This window comes from Jatropha curcas, chromosome 1 (genome assembly GCF_041381405.1).
Source record: "Jatropha curcas cultivar XTBG-Jc1 chromosome 1, XTBG_Jcur_1.0, whole genome shotgun sequence".
NCBI classification, from domain to species: Eukaryota; Viridiplantae; Streptophyta; class Magnoliopsida; order Malpighiales; family Euphorbiaceae; genus Jatropha; species Jatropha curcas.
In genome coordinates, this window is record NC_143151.1 from 7,801,384 (window position 1) to 7,821,372 (window position 19,989).

At 31.9% G+C, this 19,989-nt stretch overlaps 1 long non-coding RNA gene across 1 annotated transcript; it reads left to right on the forward strand.

Moving 5' to 3' along the window:
• Positions 1 to 240: 240 nt before the first annotated feature.
• Positions 241 to 2,365, forward strand: LOC105628637 (uncharacterized). Its single transcript, XR_016322592.1, has 3 exons — positions 241 to 358; positions 1,350 to 1,421; positions 2,155 to 2,365. It is a non-coding gene; the product is annotated as an uncharacterized LOC105628637 (long non-coding RNA).
• The last annotated feature ends 17,624 nt before the right edge of the window (positions 2,366 to 19,989 follow it).

Consider the following 19,989-nt stretch of genomic DNA (forward strand, 5'->3'; position numbering starts at 1 on the left):
GAAAAGCCTGAAAAACGGTAATTTCCGTACGATTTTTACCAAGTGGAGTTTAGAATATTAAATACACTTGGTTTATACCTAATAGGACTAAAGTAAAGTGATTAAAAAGATTAGAGTGCCAAAGGATGAAGGGAAAACAAAATGGAGGATTATAGTGCAATTTGCAATTAAAGGACATGGAAGGAATTTTTTAATAAAGTTTATTATATAATTTTTATGAAGAAGTGAAGAGAAGCACGACACTTACCACCCATTTTGCAGTTCAGGTCGTTCAAGAAGAGAGGAGGAGGGTTTTGAGTCAAAACCAAGCAAAAAGAAGGTGAAAATCAAAGAATTTTCAAGTAATTCTTAAGAAAAGGTTAGTTATTTTCACTTCCTCCTTCATTTCTATGGATTACTTTTTGAATTCCATGAACTTTGAAGTGAGGTGCTTGTTTGTGTAATCTGATTTGGTGAAGATGAAGTGATGAGAAGTGATTTTAAGGTGATTTAAGATGATTGAAAGTAGTTATGCATGAATTCAAAGTCTAAGTTGCATAAGTCACCAAGATGGATGATTTTGAGTTTGTTCTTGATATGCCATGAACTAGGAATTCTGATATTCTTATATTATGATGTTATGTAAGTAATAGAAGAGTTGGATTGCATGAATTTGTGCTGGAAGTGAGGTGAGAATGCTTAAACATATATAAATTATTGTTGGACATGTTACAGTTGGGCTGCCTGAAATTCAGCTTCTGTAATTGACCTATTTGACTAAGCAAATGAACTCCAAAATTTATGAAATTTGATATGGAGATAGGCTGAGATGTTGGGTAGGTCGTGTTAAAATTTAAAGGCCGTTGGATAAAAGGAAATGGAGTTATAAGTAAATCAATGCAGGCTGCTCAGCATGAGAAAAACTGAACTTCAGATTCTATAATTATGTCATTTAAAAATGCAAATGAGCTTTAAAAATTATGAAATTTTCCAGAACAGTACCCTAAGATGTTTGGAACATGCTGTCAAAATTTCAGGGCAATTGAATATGGGGAATTCAAGATATAGTCAACGCAATGCCAGCTACTCAAATGCTGAAATTCTGCATTTCATAAACCTTGAACGAATTTAGCATGCTATTCACTTCTATTGTTTTCGTTGTTAGTATTTTGTGTCTAGGATGTGGTTAAGTGTTGGATATGAAGTGTTTCATGCTTAAACTCAGATCATATAACACTTGGACAAGTATAGTGAAAATGAAAGAAAAAGCATGAGACTACATTCTAATGCTTAATTTACATTCTTATAGAAGTGCATGTGTGTACATTGTGTAGTATGATCTTAATGTGAGTATTAATATCATGCTACAGCTGCTGAGAGAAAGGGAGTTGAGGAGAGGGTGATTACTAGAGGAAAAGGGCTAGGGGAGCCATCTAGTTCAGGTTAGTGTATATTATTCCTTTCCTACTTTTATTTAAACAAAATGAAATTGATTTTGCAAAATATTTTCAATGGATTTGCTTTATGAATTATAACTATATTCATAAGTTTTTAAAGAGGAAAAAGATTATTTTGAAAGCATACGACCGAATGATATTTGTAAATGAATTTTATGATTCTTATACTGTGAAAGAGGAGGACGTTGGCCAATTGATATCTGTAGTATGAGGGGTGGCCGTGATTAAATGTTTTTAGCAGTGGTTGTGAAATGAAATGTTGTCCATTGTGATTTTGATATTAGTACATAAATGGAATGGTTTAAAAGTCTTACAGCTGATATAGATATGGTTATTACCCCGAATATCATTTCATTTGTTGAAGTTGATATTACGATCGATTGAACATGGATATCATCACTAGATGATATATGATTGATATGAAATTCTCCCTCCATGTTGAGGTTGTAGATTGCTCCCTCTTCTGTTGAAATCATATCACAGATTGAGGTTGTAGATAGCAGGTCTAGATGTGCACATTAGACATTGATGGCCCTCAGAATTGACTCTATAAAAGCTGTAAAGACTATATTATGAATTGATGATTTAAATGGTATTGATTTATTTTGTTTCTTATTTTCTTTACCATGGTGGATTTATGAATTGTCATTCCTTATTATTTTTATTAGTACACCACTAAGCCATATGCTTAGCGATAGTTGCTTTTGTACTATCGCAGGTAAAGGAAAGGAAAAAGAACCAAGAGAGGATCATTTTTATTTGATGTAGATAGTATGCTACTGATGTAGCTATTGTATATTTGACTTCTTTTGGAATATGTATGATGTATTAAACATTAACAGATCATTTATGTATATTTGAGCAGATTCATGTAAATTATGATTGTATGAATTTGAAAATTTATAGTCTATTAAAGTAATTAATTTCTATTATGTATCTAAGATTTGAACAGGACTCCAATATGTAATTAAATCATCCATGGACTTATGGGTTATGGAACCATTTTATTTTATTTTTTTTTTATAATATGTTTAAGAAATTATATTGAGATTAATATCTACCAAAAGAAGTTATATATATTTAATAACTAAATTATTTTGCTACAAGATATAAAAATGAAGGAATTAAAAGGATTAAGTCCCTTGTAGTATACTTAGTAAGCATTTATAAGAATTAAGTGCTTATTATTAATTATGTATGATGTATTAAACATTAACAGATCATTTATGTATATTTGAGCAGATTCATGTAAATTATGATTGTATGAATTTGAAAATTTATAGTCTATTAAAGTAATTAATTTCTATTATGTATCTAAGATTTGAACAGGACTCCAATATGTAATTAAATCATCCATGGACTTATGGGTTATGGAACCATTTTATTTTATGTTTTTTTTTATAATATGTTTAAGAAATTATATTGAGATTAATATCTACCAAAAGAAGTTATATATATTTAATAACTAAATTATTTTGCTACAAGATATAAAAATGAAGGAATTAAAAGGATTAAGTCCCTTGTAGTATACTTAGTAAGCATTTATAAGAATTAAGTGCTTATTAATTATATTACGGGCGATATGCCATGTCTTACAGTAGGGTAAGGTGTGACATTGTGATATTAGTCAGAACATGTATATTCATTTGACTCCAAAATACCTAAATTTTCAAATTTTAATGGAGCAAAAATTGAAAAGTTCACTATTATATAAATAAAATGGGAAATTTTTAATATTTTAGGGGATCAACATTTTTAATTTTTAATATTTGCTTGAGTTTAAATACAAATACATACATAAGGTTTTTTTTTCTTCTACTATCAAATATAAATAAGTCAAACATACTTAATGTGATAACAGAAGGATTTTATATTAATTAAGGATAAAGATAAGGTTGTAAAAATAATTTAGTAAAAAAAGTGAAATACTAAATGTAAGGTACGATAACGTTTAGAAAACATTCTATAGACCTTTGAAAGCTACTCTACATATCAAGTTATTGAACATAATAATTTAGAGAAATCGTGTTTTGTCTAGTTCAAAACATTAAACACTCCCCTAAAATCTTTTGCCGAACACGCCCTATATCTAAAAAATCAGGCACTAGATTAATTTGTTGAATCTTTACGTATTTATTAATTTTATATTTATTTTTTAATATGTGAAAGAAATTAATTGTCACTCACTTTTGATATAATGATTGATAGTTGGTATTTTTATATTATTTTTAATGTAGTTTTATTAGGATTTTTAGTATTTTTTAATTACTTTAATTAGTTTTTATTTAGTTTTATTTATATTTTTGTGTAAAGCTTTCGTAAATCATATTTCACTTTATCTTGAGGAATTTTGCAGGATTTTTATAGGAAGCCAGCTTATTTCCTATCTAGGCACTAGGATAGTCCTAATTGGGAAGAAATACAAAGCCTAAACATTTTCCTATCTCTAAAAGATTTCTTACTCAATAAAGATTCACTTTCCTAAACGAACACGAAGATATTCCAGAAAGTCTATATAAATAGAGAGACTAGCCATAGTCAAGGAAACCATTCATTGTATATTCCATCTTTTGTTCTATTGTTTTCTCTCTCTCTCCAAGACTTCAAGTATTCAAGATTTGTGTCAAGATTCAAGGAAGCTACCCAAGCCAATCATTAACTAGTTTTTATTTCTAAACTCTTTTCTTGTTTTATTTTCAATATTCATGTTGATTATGAGAATATTTACAAGTTTAATTGAGTTTTATTTAATTACTATGTTGAACTAAAATTCTCATACTAGGAATTTGATGTAGTTTAATTTTGATTCCAATTTATGATATTAGATTTGCTTTTCCTCGTTTATGATATAATTTATTATTGAACTTAATGCTTCCAGGCAGAGTTTCTCCCCTGGATTGATTTATTTCATTAATCACTATCGAGAGAAGGGTTTTTGATATGAATAGGGTAATAAATTACATGAGAATAATAACTTGATGCGGAAGCTATATGATTTAACTCATGGGGGGCTTTCATAAATTAATGACCTTAGGTTATGAATTCATAAAGAAACCATAAAACTTAATGATTTAATTCATGTTTGATTGCGCTATTGGAAGATAGGTAATTAGACCGAGTTAAAATAGCTAACAATACATCGGGAGAGCTTGTTAGTGATTTTAGGGTTGTTTCCCCTACTTAAACAATTAAAATTGATTATCAAACTAATAAAATAAATTGGATAGAATTAAGTGAAGTAAAAATCCCTAGTAGCTTTAAATCCTTGATTTCTTTTCGTCAAATATTGTTGCTTGATTTCTTTTTGTTCTTTTTTTTTATTTGTTTAATTTAATTTTTTTAAATAATTCCTCTTATTGCCATTTAAATAATAATAGGTTAACATAATTTTGGTACTTGGTATACAATCCATGTGAAAACGATACTATACTCATTCTATATTACTTGTTGCGATTTTCGTACACTTGCGAAAAATCACTGTCAATGATTATCATCAATAATTTTCTTATTATATTATATTTCTATTTCATAATTGTACATCATAATTTAGAATAGATTAAAATCAGTTTCTGAGATCCTAGTTAGTAATTAGCTAAGAAACACATCAATTGCCAAAAATTCCTTCATGAATTATGTTCTTAATAAGTGTTCATCTCTCATAAAGAATTGTTTGCACTCTTTATTATATTTGTTTTGAAGTACCTGAAATGTTGAAAGTCAATTACCTTATATGAATCACTGTGTGTACATTAGAAATAGAAATAAAGGCTTTGAATTATTCCTTCTTCTTTTTATGTATTTTTCTGGTAATTACAAATAAATGAAAAATAAAACTAGGTTTGAATCATTCAAAATACAATTCATGACTCGCACTTTTCATTACCATAAATATTTTTTACCTCTTTGCATTTAGCATCTAAAGATTTAAGAGTTCCTAATGACAAATCATTTCTAGTGTTGTAGGAATCTTCTAAAAATAACTTACTAATAGTTTCCTGGGTCATATTAATTGGTTAGTTTGCCAATGATAATGTGTCCTCATTTTGATTTTAATATGGGATTTAGTTAGGTATTAAATTTTAGATCTTATGAAATTATTGTTTGACTACTAGATATGTTGTTCTCTTGATTATAATTTTTATTGTCTTACTACTAGATATTATGATGTTATTATATTGCATTATAAATCTGTATAAGTTTAATTAAACAATTTAAATAGATGCATGTCAGAGTTCTTATCCAATCAATTCCTATCACTGTGATTTTCTATCATTCCTTTTTTGCAAACATCATATGTAATATGTCATATACGTATTCTCTAATATAGAAATTTTGGATTTGTATATTTTAATTGTATAGTAATGAATTTCTTTACTTGTAGCTTTGTTGAAGGCATAAAATCAAGAAATATATTATCATCCAACGCACAGTCAATAAAACAAGCTTCTACACCATTATTAGAATGTTTTGTGCGGCAAAAAAAGATTGTGGCATGGAGATATATTATAGAGGGAATAAATAAGGAAGGAAAGAAGGTGTTGATATGCGAATTTTATCAAAAAGAACTTGCATTAGGGGGCTATTAATAGGATGAAGCAACACCTTGTGGATACTAAAGGGAATGTTGATTCATGCAAACAGGTAACTGCAGATGTTCGATATAAACCCAGATTTCATTGTAGGAAAACATTCAAAAAGTTAAAGAAAAAAGAGGGTTAGCCGATCAAATTTTAATGACTGAAGATGATGACATTGAACTCATTCCTTCACAAATCCTTGGTAGTTCAAAGGGAAAGAGGAAGGCTGCTTCTAGTTTTGGGATTGATTCATATTTTGGAAAAAAGTGTAAATGATTCTTCTCAGCCTAATATTAAAGCATGCATGCAAAATAAGGAAAATGGTAAGATAATAATATGGCTATTGCATTATGGTTTTATGATGCTTGTATCCTCATTAATGCTTGTAATTCACCTTATTTTCAACTTGCTATCAACAAAATAGCTAATGTGGGTCATGGATATAAAGATCCTTATATCATGCTTTATGTGTTAATTTATTGAATGAAGCTAAGTTGCATGTGAAATTGATTGATGACTCATATAGAAGCACTTGGGCTGACAGTAGTTGTACTATGGTTGGTGATGGATGGACTGAAAATAGACGAAGATCACTAATTAATTTTGTTTTATTATCCAAAAGGAATTTCATTTATTAAATCAATTGATGCTTCTGATATTTTCACATATGCAGAAAATTTGTGTAATCTTTTTACTGAAATTATAGAATAGGTTGGTCTTGAAAATGTAGATCATTTGGTGATTGATAATGTTGCAATCACAAAGCTACGAGTGATGAGCTTAGGGAGAGATATCCTTTTATTAATTGGTCATTGTTTGCTGCTCATCATGTGAATCTAATAATGAAAAATACTAGGGAAATATCTACAGTCCAAAGTCTAACAATTCTTGAATTTAAAGTGATTGTTTTTATTTATAATCATAAGGTAACCTTGAATTGAATTAGGAAGAGAGATGGTTGGCAAAAAATTATTAGACCTGGAGCCACTCGATTTGTAACCTATTTTATTGTTTTACAGCGTTTAGATTCCTACAAAGAAGATTTGCATGCTTTGGTTATTAGTGGGGAGGATAAGCAATTCTTTAAAATGCAAAAAGGTAAAGAAGTAAAGTAAATTGTTTTAGATGAAAATTTTTGGAGAAATTGTTTGATGATTGTGAGGATTATGACTCTATTAATACGTTTGTTGTGTCTTTGTGATACTGATGAAAAACTATCTTTGGGTTACATTTATTAGGATATATATGGAGATTAAAAAGATATTTAGAAATAAGAAGAATTTATACAAGCGTTATACTGAAATTACAAAAAGAGATGGGATAGAATGTTGCGCCGGGATTTGCATGCAGCAACGTCTTATTTGAATCCTGCTTTCCAATATGATCAAACTACTTTTTGTAGAAAGCTTGAGGTTATGTGTGGTTTGCTTGATGTAATTGATAAGATAGAAGACTCTAGTGGAACAAAAATATTAGAAGGGACAAGAATTTTTCAAGAATGTGAGATGGGCTTTTCTCGACCAAGAGCTCTTAATAGCAACAAAACCACTCGACCTAATAAGAATTAATTTAATGTAAGTATAATTCTTAACTTTTAGTTTGGCGATTTTTATATATATGCATGTTTTAAATGTGTTTTTATAAGTTTTGGCATATAATAGAAATTCTATGTTTGTTTTTATTTTCATATTCAATAAAAGATGGATGGTGGAAAATATTTGGTTATGGTACTCCAGATTTGTAAAACTTGGCTATAAGAATCCTTGGTCTAATTGCTTCTTCTTTTGGATATGAACGCAATTGGAGCATTTTTGAATGCATTCACACCAAAAAGAGAAACAGACTAGAGCATTAATTGTTGAATGGTCTTGTTTATGTTCATTACAATTTACGGTTGCATGATAGATGAGATGGATATTATTTCATTTATTTATTTTTAGATGTTATTGCTTGCATAAAATAATATTTTCATATACTTACATATAATTGTTAGGTTAAAAAAAAAAGACCTTATGATCTAATTGATTATGAATCAATTGACAAAACTGATGTTAGATCATTTAATAATCTATATGTGGCCCATGTGACTAAAGGGCTGGTTCTATTTAAGGTGGCCCAAGATGATGGTTATTGGGCTTAATGTATAAGGGCCAGTTAGGGTTTTATTACCCTTCCTCTACCTTATAAAAGATAAAGGAATCAATAGCTTAGGGTGAACACCGAAAAAAAAAGAAGAAAAGAGAGAGTGTGCCGGCTACCTCAAACACATACGTTGATAGGATGTTTGAGAGAGCATGAAAAGAAACTCCCGTAGCTGTTGACAATTCTCTGACCATTAAAAGAAAACTTACGGAAAAAAGGCCAGAGTGAAGAAACACAGATCTGCTGTTACAGTGAGAATTGAATTGCCGCAACGAGGTAATCCATAACATAGATATGCTGTTATGGATAAAGGTACGCTTTCGCTTATTGTATATTCCTATCAAACAAATTCTATGAACAATAGATCTAGGCTATATTAAAGATTATTTAACAAGTGGTATCAGAGCCTATACTTGTTCTAGATTTGTTTGATAGTATTTTGTTTGGCTTAATTAATGAAATTAATTTCGTATTATGAAGTTGATTAATCTAGTATAAACGAAGCCAAAACTTTAGAAATTGAAAACTGTTTGTTTTCTTTATAAATTGTTTTGCTGTTATTTATAAAAAAAGGTTATGACATCTTATTGTGTTATGTCGTTAAAATTTTGAGATCCTAATTCAATCTCATAAAAGTTTTGCATAAAATCAATGTTTAATGAATGGAAAACTTGTTAGTCACCAAAGTGGCCTTGTTTGGATTATTTTAGACATTGATTATGCAGTTTTCAATTGTTCATGTTTGTGTGATGCCGTTGAATGACATGAAAGTTAAAATTGAACAATTGAGTTCGTTGATTATAATTTGTTAGGTTACCCAAAGGTAGACCATTAATTATAATCAATGACATTAAAGAGACTTATCATTGTACTAATTTAATATGAATGTATATCCAAAGAAAACATACATATTTTATGGAGCATTATTGAATAGTTGAATGGAATTAAAAAAAAAGTAACTGGATTCCAGAAAGAAGCACAGGCGTGCTGCAATGAGCACGGGCGTGCTATAGACTTCTAAAAAGAAGCACGGGGCATGCTGTAATGTAGCATGGGCGTGCCCTGACTTCCAGAGAGAAGCACGGACGTGTTGTAGTGAAGCACGGGCGTGCTTCTCTCTGACTTGCATAAAGGTTCGCAAGTTGCTCCACATCAATGAAAGTCTATTAAAGTATCTTCTTCTTGGCATCATTATTGTTTAAAGCCATGCATTTAAATATTACTCAAAGGTGAATCTAGATGCATAATTAAGGTTGTTATTTGTTTGAATCCATTCTATGTTTACTCAAAGTATTAACGTATGAGTATATGCATAATGTTGCAGCTTCTTTTAACATGTTTGCTATGGGCACTGGGTTGATTAAGTTCAATGGATTGAACTATACTGATTGGTCTGAACAAATCCATTATCTGTTAAGAGTTCTGGACTTGGATTTAGCATTAGTCTCTCAAAAGCCAGCAGCCATTACAGAGACCAGCACTGAAGCTGACAAGTTCCATTATGAGGCTGGGAAGCGGTCTAACAGGCTGAGCTTGAACTTAATGAGGATGACAATGGCTGAAAATGTTAAGCCATCAATGCCCAGAACAAATAATGCTAGAGAGTACATGCTGAAAATTAAGGAATACTCCCAATCGGACATAGCTGACAAGTCCATCGTAGGATCCTTGATGAGTGAGCCAATGACCAAGAAGTTTGATTGGTCACAATCCATTCATGATCATGTGACTGGCATACAGAATTTGGCAGCCAAACTGAAACCAATGGGAATGGATGTGAGTGAATCCTTTTTAGTTCAATTTATCATTAACTCACTTCCTCTTGAGTTTGGTCAGTTCCAGGTGAATTGCAACACCATCAAGGAAAAATAGAACATTCAGGAAATCAAGGCCATGTTGATACAAGAGGAAGGGAGATTAAAGAAATTGAAGGAACACTCTATCAATCTCACTTTTCATAATGGAGCTAGTAGCAGCAACAACAAATCAGGGAAGAAAGGCAAGAAAAGGGACAGTGCCCCAATGAAGGTTAATGAGGGCCAAATCCGTAAGGAGTTGAAGTGCTATTTCTGTAGGAAGAATGGTCACTTCAAGAAGGACTATCCTAAAAGGAAGATTTGGTTTGAAAAGAAAGGTATACTTTATGTTTTAGTATGTTTTGAATCAAATCTTATTGAAGTGCCTAATAATACCTGGTGGTTAGATTCTGGTGCAACTACTCATGTGTCTCATATTATACAAGGATTCCTTACGATCCAACCCATAAACGAAATTAAAAAATTCCTATACATGGGAAACAGAATGAAGGCAATAATAGAAGGAATTGGGACTTATAGATTGATCCTGTACACTTGTTGTTATCTAGATCTTGAAAAGTGTCTCTATATTCCTGAATGTGCTAGAAATTTAGTTTCTGTAGGGAGGTTGGATAATGTTGGTTTCAATTTTAAGATTTGTAATGGTACTTTTTCATTATACAAACATAAGTACTATTATGGTTCTGGTACTTTGATTGATGGTTTGTATCGTTTTAATCTTGATGCTGAATTTATTGAATCCCTGTTTAATGTTGAACACAATATAGGTAATAAACGTAGTGCACATAATGAATGTTCTGCTTTCTAGTGGCATCAAAGGTTAGGTCACATATCCAAAGAAAGGATTTTGAGGTTAGTAAAAGGTGAAATCTTACCTCAATTGGACTTCACTGACTGGGACGTGTGTATAGATTGCATTAAAGGTAAGCAAACTAAGCATACATTAAAGAATCCAGCCACAAGAAGCAGTGAATTGCTTGAACTTATACACACTGATATATGTGGTCCTTTTAATGTTCCCTCTCGGGGTGGTGAAAAATATTTTAACCTTTATCGATGATTTCTCACGGTATGGTTATGTATATTTGCTGCATGAAAAGTCTCAATCAGTGGATATCCTTGAGATATTCATCAATGAGGTAGAGAGGTAGTTAAATAGAAAAGTTAAAGTAGTGAGATCTGATAGAGGTGGTGAATATTATGGTAAATTTAATGAAAATGGACAATGGCCAGGTCCATTTGCAAAGTTCCTTGAAAGTCGTGGAATTTGTGCACAATACACAATGCCGAGTATACCCAACAGAATGGTATAGCTAAAAGGCGGAATCGTACTCTTATGGAAATGGTTAGGAGTATGCTGAATAATTATAGTGACTTTTATCATTATGGATGCATGCATTCAAGACTACTCCATATTTACTTAATAGGGTTCCTAGCAAAGCAGTTCCTAAGACCCCTTATGTAACGTCCCATTTTTCTATTGAATCGAGTCGTTGCTTAGAGTCGTGTCGGGCTGATTCAAAACCCGGTTCGATCCATTAGAGTCTAGAGTGGGCTAGAATGGGATGTGATTGCAATAAGGAAAAGAAGTGGACTTACTTGAAGGAAACAAAAAGATCAAAGTATAAGGATTAGGACTTGATTGCACTAAAGTATAAAGTTGAGGTATTGAGTTGTACCATTTTGACACTTGATGTACCATTTGGTAATTTTCACATAAAAATCAATGACATTCTAGTGACTACCCGTGAGTTCCATTTCATTTTCATTTCTTCATCCTTATCTTCATCTTCTTCCTATACTTTCCTCTTCCACTTTCCTTTCTCCATCACTTTTAATGGTAGTGAAGATTTTAATGGGATTCAAGCATTAATTCAACTTCTATTCTATCCAAGAGAGGTGAGCTCAAGGTAGAAGGAAGCTAAGAAGAAGATTCCAAGCTTGTTAAGTGAAGGTGTGCTATCTATTTTAGTTTAATTAATTTCTTTGCATGAGAATTTGTGTGGTGTGTTGATAATGAGAAAATATGTTGTTTCATGTTGAGTAAGATGACTGAAAATGGTGAAAAAGCATGAGATGAAATGAATAAATGAAGTAGATATTGAGTTCATGCTGAAACAAGTTTTGCTGGAAAAGTTACCAGTAACTTCACCTTGATTTTTACCCCATTTAATGATGGAATTAGGAAGTGTCATAGAAGAGTTATTTGTTCCTCTATGTGTTAGCTTTACATGGGTTTTTGAATCACCCAAATCGGAGTTGTAAGTTGAGAGATATGACCAAAATAGTACAGACTGCGCAAGCTGGAAAACACGATGCGCGCTCGCGAATTTCATTTGCGCGCTCGCGAATTGTGTCTGGAACTCTCTGACTCTCATTTTGCACTTCTCGCACTCGCGACTTTGCATGGCGCGCTCGCGAATTGTGTTCTGATGCTCTTTTGGACTTCATTTTCAATGCAATTGTATTCCTTTGCTCAACTTGTATGCCTCCAATCATTTTAAAACAAAAAGACAACATTAGAACATGCATCAAAACAACATGCAAGCATGCAAATGATGTGAAATGAGGTAAACACAACTTGTAATTGTATTCTATGCAATTGTGAAATGATGTGAAATGGTGTATGAAGTTATGAATTCTATGCAATTGTATTCCTTTTCTCAACTTGTATGTCTTCAACCATTTTAAAGCAAAAAGACAACATGAACACATGCATAAACACAAAATGCAAGCATGCAAATGGTGTGAAACTAACATGACACAAGTTGCCCTCTTGGCGAGGCTATCAGCATACAGGTAAGCAGTAAATTTTATGAAATGATGAAGCAGTAAATTTTATGACACAAGCATGTGAAAATAACATGACACAAGCATGCAAATTATGACACAGTTACTATGCTTTTGTTTTATCTATTGTCATTCCATTAATATGCTCCATTGAGGTTAGGTAGAAACCACGTAGATAAGGCTATGTCGCGACATAGAATAGCAGATCTGCGCCCCATACAGTTTGGTACTCCGGCTACAGGCCGTTGAGTGGATATGATTATATAGGCCATAGCAGCCAAGCATACAGTTTCATCCAGTTTCATACAGTTTTCTTATCACTTCGGTTTCACTATAACCTTATGGAGCCATACAGATATCTTGACATAACATTGCATGAATCATACAGTATACTAAACAGCAAGAAAGATCATCAAGGTAAAATGAAAGTATCATGATATGTGTGCTTACATTCCATATGTGAGTACATGTTTATTTCTACATATGTATGTGCTTATATGTTTCTTTATTCATTGTGATATTCACTAAGTTTTAATCAAAGTTGCAGAATTCATACAGCATAAAGAACATCAGGTAAGATCATAAAAGTATAATGTTATATATGCTTACAAGTTTATTTATTGAATCTTTAAGGAGACATACAGTCATGAGATGTTATTATTCATAACTTATATGATGTGACTAAAAGTGCATAAGTCATACAGCATAATGAATAGCAAGTAAGACAATGAACATATACTGTTATGTATTCTTACATGTTTATTGATTTCATTCATACAACATAATGAACAGCAGGTAAGATCATGATAGTATCATGATATGTGGGATTAAAGGTTCATGTAAAGGAGTTACGAGATAATTAGAACTAAATTATTTATGGTATGAATTAGAAGTTTATTCGTTGCTATAAAGATGCATTGATGTTGAAATTTACTGAATCTATGATTTTCAATGCTTTTATGCAATTTGTATTTTAAGTTAGTTGCCATCGCACTTTGTTTAGTATGTGAATTATGAGCACCACTGAGTTTTATACTCAGCGCGTCGATTTTTATCACGCGTAGGTTGAAGATCGTGGTTGCTACTTGAAGACTTGAAGAGTACTATCAAAACAGAAGTGACTAATTTGGTCATAGTAGATTGAGAGTTGTATAATTAAGAATTATGGCATGTATTAAGGTTTATGGCATGTATAATTATTACATTTGATAGAGCTTATGTGATTGGAAATATAATTGAAGCATGTAATTATTGTGGTGTAAGTATTTGGAGGAAATGCTTGACATATTTTACTATAGTTGGTATGATTAGGTCATGAAGACTTGATATAGATCATGAATGCAATTAATTGCTGGATATTAAATGCTATTGAGGATTTATACAGTTATGACTATATATATAAAGTGTTGTTGTGTTATGATGATTAGTTGGAGATATTGGAAGTTTGGAGTTTAATTGGGAGTGTTTTATATTCATATTTAGCATACAGGATGATATCAGCATGACAGGATATAAGTTCAACCAGATTGTAGCGTCTCGGCTCGGTTCATTCGGGTTAACGGGTGGACCGGGAAGGGATGTTACAATTTTTGCTATCAGAGCCTAGGTTTAGGCGGTTCTCGGACGATAGGTGTATCTATGTAGGTTAAAGACATACAGTGAGAGTATGAGTAATTTAAGTTAAAGACATGCCATATTAGTTTGATTGGAAACAACCAGCCATTAGAGAATGGTGTCGTGGTAAGCGGAGTATATATTGAGGTTACTATTGATGATTACTGGTTATATCCTTTTAGACCATTATGCATGGAGTATATGCTTAGAGAATATTGGATAGGGAATTCGATGTAGTGGTTATTGGAGATGAAATATTATTGAGGTGTTAAGGATTTGTGTGCTTTCATGAGTTGATATGAGTTCTCAATGTTATAAGTATTATGAGATGTATTTTGAAACTGATTTTTTATCCATGATTGTGATAGCATGAATGACTTGTAAAAATGTTTGTTCATGAGCTATGAAGTATATTGGTTTATGACTTAAACATGAAAATAACATATATGTATATACTTACATATGTAAGATGTAGTGTAACCTTGTATAGTTGTGTATGCACAAAGCTATGTTAAGTTATGCATGATTAAGATTATAAAGGTTAAGTTGGAGGTGAAATGATGTGAATGTGAAATGCATACATAAAATGCATGATTGTATGTACATGTGCCTATGGAAGGAGTATGTTGAGGATGAGATGCTAGTTTTATATAATAAGAAGACAAACTGATTCGGATTTAAGGACATTAGAATCTATTTACGAAGAGTATTGATGTTTACATGATTGTGGTTAATGGAATCTATTATGACTATTGAGATAAGCATTTTGCTGGATCAAATACACATATACATATATTCATTGGTGTAGTTACATAAATGATCTTAATGATGAATGATTTGATGTGATTTGCTCTAAGAATGGGTGATGAGTATGTTTCATAAGAACTAATGTCATTATTTCAAGTCATTTATGAGAAGTGATTTCTATTTATGAGAAGTACTTACTATTTGGTGGAGTCAAGTATATTATGGTGTTCATCAGCTATTTTGCAAATGTATGACTATCAGGAATAATATAAAGTACTATGGTTATAAGAAAAGTATGGTGATTCTTAGGATGAAGTCAATTATTTAACTCTTGATGAGCCTAGTAGTGAAGCTGTATGAATTGTGCCACCTTGTGGGTTAATATGGTATAAGTATGAATTATATTCAACAAGATTTAGTTTTTGAGGTTTAAAGTATTTGGTGAATTCTAGATGTTATGTAAGTTTAATGAGAAATTCTATGATTCCAAGAACAAAAAAAAAAAAAGGTAAACGGTTCCTAAACACCAAATGAAGATAATGATGTTATATAAATATTGGACTATGATGATTGAGTGAAATGATGAATGACATCGGACATGGAGAGATAGTTGTCCAACTATTGAATTGATGTTATACTAAGAATGGATCTAATCATGTTATTGAATTAAGATTTAGAAAAGCATCAATTACAGAGGTGAAGGAATATGAATTAGGATGATTTAAATGAGATGATAATCATTCAGAGTTTTGTGACAAATTAGGAAGCATGGTTATTAAGATGTGATGGACATAAAGTAATGATGCATCAGAGTATATACAAGATCAGACATACTATACTTTGAGAGTTCATGAATATGTACAAATTGTGGTTCGTGTTGATTTTATATAAGAATAAATTCTAAGCCAAATGATCAAGATTTTATACGTGATCATTCTTCAGACAGAAAAGATTGGTTAAACGCTAATAGAAGTATTTATAAGTCATGGATGATTTATGGATTTATGTGAGCTATCTATGATTCAAAAAAAAAAAAAAAACAAAAGAAAGGTGGAATTGCTATCACTTAGTGAATTCTATTTGGATGGAACTACCAAAGCATTATGGATAAATGATCAAGTTGAGATAATCTATATGGCACATTGCATGATTTGCATAACTTTGTGATTGTGTATAATTACTTTCATCTATTGACATTTGGAACTTTGGTTTCATCTTGTTTTGTTCTTGAGTGGAACTTGCAAGTATGCATGTATGACTATATGTATATATGCATGACAGTGGATGAGAAGAAGTACCATGAGAAAATTAAGTACCATGACGACATGAAGTTATTCACACAGTTATGAACATAAACAATATGATTTCAAGATATGTTTATGTACTCTCATCATGCTTTATGAGAATTTACTTTATGCAAATCTTTGAATAGGCTATTGCAATGAAATGCCTTGATATGTATATGAGATGATGATATGATATGTATATGATATGTCTATGATATGCTGATATATTTAGAATGGGCAGTATATAGGTCTTTGAATTGAGTGTTGATATGGACTGGATATATTAGCTAGTATGGATGTTCATTTGGGAGAATCATGTGGAGAACATAAGGCTAGTAAGTGCTAGCCGATGAACGAAGAATCAAATTGAGTTGGAAACTATTATGAGAGTTGTAAGTGTTTAATGTAAGTGAATTTCGAGGATGAAATTCTTTAAGGGGGGTAGAACTGTAACGTCCCATTTTTCTATTGAATCGAGTCGTTGCTTAGAGTCGAGTCGGGCTGATTCAAAACCCGGTTCGATCCATTAGAGTCTAGAGTGGGCTAGAATGGGATGTGATTGCAATAAGGAAAAGAAGTGGACTTACTTGAAGGAAACAAAAAGATCAAAGTATAAGGATTAGGACTTGATTGCACTAAAGTATAAAGTTGAGGTATTGAGTTGTACCATTTTGACACTTGAGGTACCATTTGGTAATTTTCACATAAAAATCAATGACATTCTAGAGACTACCCGTGAGTTCCATTTCATTTTCATTTCTTCATCCTTATCTTCATCTTCTTCCTCTACTTTCCTCTTCCACTTTCCTTTCTCCATCACTTTTAATGGTAGTGAAGATTTTAATGGGATTCAAGCATTAATTCAACTTCTATTCTATCCAAGAGAGGTGAGCTCAAGGTAGAAGGAATCTAAGAAGAAGATTCCAAGCTTGTTAAGTGAAGGTGTGCTATCTATTTTAGTTTAATTAATTTCTTTGCATGAGAATTTGTGTGGTGTGTTGATAATGAGAAAATATGTTGTTTCATGTTGAGTAAGATGACTGAAAATGGTGAAAAAGCATGAGATGAAATGAATAAATGAAGTAGATATTGAGTTCATGCTGAAACAAGTTTTGCTGGAAAAGTTACCAGTAACTTCACCTTGATTTTTACCCCATTTAATGATGGAATTAGGAAGTGTCATAGAAGAGTTATTTGTTCCTCTATGTGTTAGCTTTACATGGGTTTTTGAATCACCCAAATCGGAGTTGTAAGTTGAGAGATATGACCAAAATAGTACAGACTGCGCAAGCTGGAAAACACGACGCGCGCTCGCGAATTTCATTTGCGCGCTCGCGAATTGTGTCTGGAACTCTCTGACTCTCATTTTGCACTTCTCGCACTCGCGACTTTGCATGGCGCTCGCGAATTGTGTTCTGATGCTCTTTTGGACTTCATTTTCAATGCAATTGTATTCCTTTGCTCAACTTGTATGCCTCCAATCATTTTAAAACAAAAAGACAACATTAGAACATGCATCAAAACAACATGCAAGCATGCAAATGATGTGAAATGAGGTAAACACAACTTGTAATTGTATTCTATGCAATTGTGAAATGATGTGAAATGGTGTATGAAGTTATGAATTCTATGCAATTGTATTCCTTTTCTCAACTTGTATGTCTTCAACCATTTTAAAGCAAAAAGACAACATGAACACATGTATAAACACAAAATGCAAGCATGCAAATGGTGTGAAACTAACATGACACAAGTTGCCCGCTTGGCGAGGCTATCAGCATACAGGTAAGCAGTAAATTTTATGAAATGATGAAGCAGTAAATTTTATGACACAAGCATGTGAAAATAACATGACACAAGCATGCAAATTATGACACAGTTACTATGCTTTTGTTTTATCTATTGTCATTCCATTAATATGCTCCATTGAGGTTAGGTAGAAACCACGTAGATAAGGCTATGTCGCGACATAGAATAGCAGATCTGCGCCCCATACAGTTTGGTACTCCAGCTACAGGCCGTTGAGTGGATATGATTATATAGGCCATAGCAGCCAAGCATACAGTTTCATCCAGTTTCATACAGTTTTCTTATCACTTCGGTTTCACTATAACCTTATGGAGCCATACAGATATCTTGACATAACATTGCATGAATCATACAGTATACTAAACAGCAAGAAAGATCATCAAGGTAAAATGAAAGTATCATGATATGTGTGCTTACATTCCATATGTGAGTACATGTTTATTTCTACATATGTATGTGCTTATATGTTTCTTTATTCATTGTGATATTCACTAAGTTTTAATCAAAGTTGCAGAATTCATACAGCATAAAGAACATCAGGTAAGATCATAAAAGTATAATGTTATATATGCTTACAAGTTTATTTATTGAATCTTTAAGGAGACATACAGTCATGAGATGTTATTATTCATAACTTATATGATGTGACTAAAAGTGCATAAGTCATACAGCATAATGAATAGCAAGTAAGACAATGAACATATACTGTTATGTATTCTTACATGTTTATTGATTTCATTCATACAACATAATGAACAGCAGGTAAGATCATGATAGTATCATGATATGTGGGATTAAAGGTTCATGTAAAGGAGTTACGAGATAATTAGAACTAAATTATTTATGGTATGAATTAGAAGTTTATTCGTTGCTATAAAGATGCATTGATGTTGAAATTTACTGAATCTATGATTTTCAATGCTTTTATGCAATTTGTATTTTAAGTTAGTTGTCATCCACTTTGTTTAGTATGTGAATTATGAGCACCACTGAGTTTTATACTCAGCTCGTCGATTTTTATCACGCGTAGGTTGAAGATCGTGGTTGCTACTTGAAGACTTGAAGAGTACTATCAAAACAGAAGTGACTAATTTGGTCATAGTAGATTGAGAGTTGTATAATTAAGAATTATGGCATGTATTAAGGTTTATGGCATGTATAATTATTACATTTGATAGAGCTTATGTGATTGGAAATATAATTGAAGCATGTAATTATTGTGGTGTAAGTATTTGGAGGAAATGCTTGACATATTTTACTATAGTTGGTATGATTAGGTCATGAAGACTTGATATAGATCATGAATGCAATTAATTGCTGGATATTAAATGCTATTGAGGATTTATACAGTTATGACTATATATATAAAGTGTTGTTGTGTTATGATGATTAGTTGGAGATATTGGAAGTTTGGAGTTTAATTGGGAGTGTTTTATATTCATATTTAGCATACAGGATGATATCAGCATGACAGGATATAAGTTCAACCAGATTGTAGCGTCTCGACTCGGTTCATTCGGGTTAACGGGTGGACCGAGAAGGGATGTTACACCTTATGAACTGTGGACGGGAAGGAAACCTAGTTTAAGACATCTTCATGTTTGGGGTTGCCCAACAGAAGTCAAGATATATAATCCACATGAAAAGAAGCTTGATGCTAAAACGGTTAGTGGATTTTTCATAGGATATCCTAAAAAGTCAAAAGGGTACAGATTTTATTATCCTAACCATAGTACGAGAATTTTAGAGTCTGGTAATGCTCAGTTTATTG